At 33.3% G+C, this 6,315-nt stretch overlaps 1 long non-coding RNA gene across 1 annotated transcript; it reads left to right on the forward strand.

The window, feature by feature from the left end:
• Window positions 1-346: 346 nt before the first annotated feature.
• On the forward strand, window positions 347-6,031 carry LOC118484146. The gene is made up of 3 exons (XR_004872891.1): window positions 347-520; window positions 738-808; window positions 5,549-6,031. It is a non-coding gene; the product is annotated as an uncharacterized LOC118484146 (long non-coding RNA).
• The last annotated feature ends 284 nt before the right edge of the window (window positions 6,032-6,315 follow it).

The following is a 6,315-nucleotide window of genomic DNA, read 5'->3' on the forward strand; positions in this document are numbered from 1 at the left end:
AAACTTCATATAACTCACGTATTTTTATTGCTATATGAACGTTCAGAAAACTAACTTCAATTTATCACAAAAATCGGTTTATGTTAATTAGTAACACTAAAAACCAGAATATTATGTCTACTACACGGGTTGAATACTGAAAAAATGTAATATATCTTCTATATATAATAAAATAAAACTTTTGGTGGGACAGGTGTCAGGCTATGGTTCAACCTCACATTCACTTTCCCGCCCATTCCCCTGTTACCCATATAACAATAAGTGCGATCTTTTTTCCCCAATAATTGATGGCCATAACAAACTAACTATGAATGCCCAAATTTTATTTCATTCTTCATCAGCCTCTTTTTTTTTCTCACCATTCATCTGCACCTAAATCCATCCCTTTATTTTATTACATTTAGGGATTTCAAATCGAAGCAGGACATAACTAAAGTTGTCCATCTGTGGCAATTCAAAATCCATGATTATTAGTCCCCCATAGATCCTTCTGTGCAAAACGTTGCAAAAGATGAGTGGGGTAAGCCATATGCATCTTGTGTTGTTTTCTTATGCTATATTTTCCATTAATGTATCGTATTTTTGTTGTTAATTCTGTTGCCCGACTACCTGCCATTGCTTTGTAATTGCCCTTTTTCATGTGGAATGATATTGTTGTGGGATTCTGTTCTAGCTCATGTAATAGTAGTTTGCAATCCCTAATGTTCATATGTTTGATCCCGATTTGATGTATTCAGTTTGAGTAGAATTAAGCGGTGGTTTGTGGCGTTTCTTAGGGCTTCGATAGAAACAATCGCCAATTCGCCAGGTATGGTTATTTTGGCCTTTCATCAAATGCTCATGCTCTCAAAAAATGCTCATGCTCTCAAAAAATAAACTGCTATCAATTTGAAGATATGCATACTTGCTTTTATGATTTTTTTTTTTTTAGATTATGGTTGCATTTTCTACTCACTTTGTTAGTTTGTTACAAGGGCACCTACCCACTTTTATGTCCTCGTTGACTTCAAGTTGTGTTTTATTAGTTTATCTCCGCCTCGCCTCAACTGCTTGATTTGTGTTTATCTTACATGCCAGTTTTACTTTATAATATGTTAAAGTATCAATCTATTTGAAACAATTGTTTATTTACGACTATTTTAAGTCAACATATATTTGACAACCATATGTGGCACGATTGTTAACTTTAATTCTTAGTTGTTCATGTCTGTATAGTTCTCATTTTTTCTTTATATTCAAATGGTTGCTAAGGTGTACAATACTAATTTTTACAATACATCATTATCTACCCACATGGATATATGAGATCTTTTCTTTCTAATTTTTCTATAAGACATCCCGTGTAATACACGGGTTCTAACCTAGTATACATATACATATATATATATATATATAATAGGGTTAGGATCATGTGAGAAGAAGTAGGCTATTTGAGAAACTTGAGAAGAAATCTGGACCACACATTTTTCCTAAGCTTTTCGTAATATACACATATGTATAGTGTAAAATTGACTATATACATATATGTATAATTCAATATACATATATGTATATAGTCAATCGTAATCTATACATATGTGTATATTACGAAAAGCTTAGAAAAATGTGTGGTCCAGATTTCTTCTCAAGTTTCTCAAATAGGGTGCTCTTCTCTTAGGATCCCTACCCTTATATATAATTCATATGAATGATATTACGTATTATATCACATGTAATAATGTTTATAAACAATATTATTGTTATTGTTATGTGTCTTTTGATTATAATTTTTATTTAAAGTAAAATGAAAATAACTTTATTAGTATGTCAAAAATTAGATTTGTTATTCTTAATAATAATTGTTATGTGCGTTTAATTCATAGCTAGTTATTGTAAAATTATGATCTATGTTAACGGTTTATAAATGATATATATATTCATAATTAATTGTCAATTTATTATGTCACAAATGAGTAAAAAGTTAAGATAATAATACTAAAATAGAATTAAGATACTCTTTCATATTCTATAAAACAATTTCTTTATTTAAAGTCATGGAGGGCTTTAGGCGGGAAAAATGATGAGATGGAATATGATGGTGATGCGTGTTCAATCTTTATTCATTTACTAGGTTATAGACCCGTGTATTATACGGGTTTAAAGATAGAACATATAAAAGAGTAACCCGAGCGGGTCGGCACTTCTACGGTGATGAACGGCCACACCTCGTCTTCTCCACTTCATCCTAGATCTGTAAACAAGAAGAGAGAAGCGTGGGCATTGTAGAGACGGCCGATAGAGGAAGAGTCCCCTATTTCCAGCTACAAAAGTGTGTTGCCCTATATCTCATGCCCTAATAAGGAGGTGGAGACCTTCTTATATAGGAGATATGGGAAAACCCTAACCTCAATGGGTCAGGCCCAGTTAGGGGTTGTCTCTACAAGCCCACAGCCTAGTGTAGTATAAACTACAACGCGCTGGGCTTCACGGGTTAGTACGCAATAATAATATATAATTACTATAAAAGTGATAAATAGCAGGAGAGTCCGACCGCTTAGGTCGGGTCCAGTACCATACCTCGTCAGAACACGAAAGGACTTTAGATGAACATAGATAGTCTAAGATTGGAATTTTCGAGATATTAAATAAGTGGTTATTATTAAATCATATATATGTATGCTAGTATCTCTAAATCTGTGCAAGGTGTTACGCCTTTAAATCCAATATGTGCAAGGTGTTACGCCTCTAAATCCATACACACAAGTTGTTTTAGAGTCCATATCTTAATCATATGGAATCAAACTTGAGTAATTATAATATTGTCCTTCCTGCAAACTATAATATTCTTGCACTAAAAAACCAGTGAATTAGTTAAATAATTTAGTACTTATATGTATGTTGATTTTAATATTTATATAATATCAATTTGCAAGATATTGTTGCATTCATAGTTGTACCTAATGCTTTAAGTATTGTATGGTGGTTTATACAAAACCATGGACTGGTATTATTGTGATGGTTGTATTTGTTTAAAACCACACTTTTCTTTCCAACACTACATGCTCTTTCTCTTTCCAAAAAGTCACCACCGTTTTACACACCACTTCTCAGCCATCACCACAGTTGCACCATGTTATAAAGGTACATTAACTGCCGGTGCATGGCGGCGGCTATGGTTGTGATGGTTGTGGTGATGACGGTTGGGGTGTTAAGGCAGTGGGGGTGATGGTGTGGGAGATAGATATAGTAGATAGTAAGTGGTGGTATTGAGGGTTTCCCGGCGACTTGCTGTCGGAACCGGCCACCACCGATGGTGGCGCCACCTCTTTCTTCTGAGTTTTACACTATCTGCCACCACCCACCGCCACTTCTCTGCCGGCGTCAACACCGGAGAACCTCCGTAAACCACTTCAAGATTCAAGATTTATGTGAATCTTGAAATTTTATCTTAAATTTTCAACCTTTTTAAACCCACTGGCAGTCAATCATAAGGGTTTCATCTTTATAAAAAAAATCATCTTTAGATGATTAGGTGTTTTCACCCACGGTGGTTTGTATTTGATGCTTACCCTTATGAGTTATGACTCCTTTCATGATTTTCCTTTTCCTTCTTTTGGTATTATATTTTGTTACAAGATTAATCATTTGGTATTGTATTTTGTTAAGATCTTGCTTGCAAATTTACTCAATTATAAGAGTGATTTGCTGTTTGTTTTTTTTGGGTATATAGAACTTTTATATATTTTTATGGAAATGGGACTCTATAGATCCAAGAACCACCGTACCCGGTGGGGCTAAGTGAGGTTTTTTTAAACAAATTATTACACTTAAAAATTAAAAAAAAGGTAGAATGTTGGTAACCGATTCACTTCAAGTCCGAATGGTACTAAAAATGCCGTTTGGTTGAACTCAAATCTTATTTGCAAGTAAACTGTATTGCTATAAATAAGTAGATAATTGGTTATTAAATTATCAAATGTATACAAATGAGTAGTTTTACATGTTTCTTTGAACCTTTCTATAAGACAATTAGTATAGATTTAGATGGTTAGGTAAGGCGTTTATTAAATGGGTGTATTTAAACGGGTGCACATCAAAAGGTGAATGATAATAATGGGTTGACGTCATCGGAAACAGCGTATGATAGCAAAAGAGGAGTTGCCGGTGAATGAAGTTGTTCACCGAAATTCGTGAGAGGGTGGTGGTGGCAATCACGAGTGGTGGTGATTTGAGAAAATCAAGATAATGTGTTGATGATTTCGCATAAATAAAAAATATTTAGTTGCAAATGTAGGAGTTCTCAATGAATTGAAAAGGAAAAATTGGTTCTCAAAGCATTGAAAAAGAAATACTTCAATGATAATTTATCCTTTGGAGCATTGAACTAAGAATGTTGAGTGGACTTGACCACAAAATCTAATCAAACGGTACACAACACAATCCAGGTCCACACCTCTTCTATTTTAGGTGGTGACCAACCAAGGATGGATCATTATATCTTGATCCAAATTTACTTTTAGATTTAGCAAGTGAATTGGAGTGGATTATATTATACGGTGGAAGACAAACAACAATCTAGCCGTTGAATTCATTGAATATAGTTAACTGTTAAATTCATTGCAAATATGCGGACAATCTTATTAGATTTACTTCTCTATACTTTTCATTGATTGGTTTTAGGGTTTAAAGTCTTTTTACAGATATATGTAAAATAGTCGTGTTCTAGGGCCTAATCAATTAGAGTTGCTACAATTGATATGTTACGAAAGAATTGGAGTTGCTACAATTGATGTGTTACGAAAGAATTTATACATGCCCCCGCCGCAACGCGGGGGTGGTTATTACTAGTTTAAAAGTATTAAGCAACATTAACAATCTTTCAAAATTTGTTATTTGTTAAATGTATATTGTAACACCCTAGCCTCATTAAGACTAACGTGTCATATATACAGTGGTGTGACTCGGGTTTTGAAATAACAAATTGGTCAAGAGCAGAGGAGGGTTTTGGGTGGCTTTCGGTAGGTACTAATTAGTGAATGGAACATGAGGGAGATAAGCTTGGCAACTTAGTCGGTGGCGGAGGTTATTGGTGGCCTCAGGGTGTGCTCTGATTCTCACTGATTTTTCGATTGTAGTATTAAATTTATCGTAAATTTCAAAAAAAAAATTGTTGTGTGAAATATTGAATTTTTAAGAGCTCGAACCCTACTGATTTGGATTTTGAAAGTCTGATTTTCACTGATTTTTCGTTCAGGTTTTATCACTAAACTTAGTTAATTGATATAAGCCATATCTAAAAATATTGGGATTCAAATATGAAAGGAATTTAGGATTTAGGATGGTGAATGGTGTCCATGTTCTATTCATTAATATCATTTATTATTACTTTAATCTAACTGTTATGAATGCATCCATTATTAGTGACTATCCACATTTCTAACTCCTATGTCACATTTATGTTTGTATTAATGTTATAGCCTATATATAGTGGCTCATGTATTTTGTATGAGATATATCAATAAGAAATTCATCTCCCATTCTCTCATTCTCTTCTATACATTGCTAATAGGTTCTAGTTATTACACAACACGTTATCAGTACGAAACTGCTCGAATCATCATTGGTTTTAATCGTTGATTAAAGTCTCGGTTGACCCATGTCATTGATGATGTTTTGTTGATAAAAGTTTTGGTGGCCCGAGGTGTTTCCAATGAAGATTTAGACATGGCGATTGAAAAGTGACGGTTGACCCATGTCATATATAGTGGCTCATGTATTTTGTATGATGTTTTAGACATGGCGATTGAAAAGTGACGGAGATACTATTTCCTTTAGTTATTTCAAGGTAAGTTTTTTTTTCACCATACATGTTTATCTACATAAGGTACTACTCTTATACCTATATTGTTTCTTGTTGAATATGCCTTATCTTTTCAACTTGATTTTACCATGATAAGAATAATCGTTAACCAGAATGAGATTTTTGAAAGTCGGTTGAACAGGGGATGTTCAAATCCTACTCATAATTTTCATTTTCATTTTCATTTTCAATGACCTTTTCTAGAATAAATGATCATCACGGTATTGAAAAAAAATAGGAAATATAAGTTTAATATATACATGGACACTTGTTACAGAAACCCGATTAGAAAATACTTGTTATTATTTTATTAAGTCTAATCTTATCTATTTGCTAGTTATATTGCATGATCATCACGGTATTGAAAAAAAATAGGAAATATAAGTTTAATATATACATGGACACTTGTTACAGAAACCCGAATAGAAAAAATACTTGTTATTATTTTATTAAGTCTAATCTTATCTATTTGCTAG

This window comes from Helianthus annuus, chromosome 11 (assembly GCF_002127325.2).
Source record: "Helianthus annuus cultivar XRQ/B chromosome 11, HanXRQr2.0-SUNRISE, whole genome shotgun sequence".
NCBI classification, from domain to species: Eukaryota; Viridiplantae; Streptophyta; class Magnoliopsida; order Asterales; family Asteraceae; genus Helianthus; species Helianthus annuus.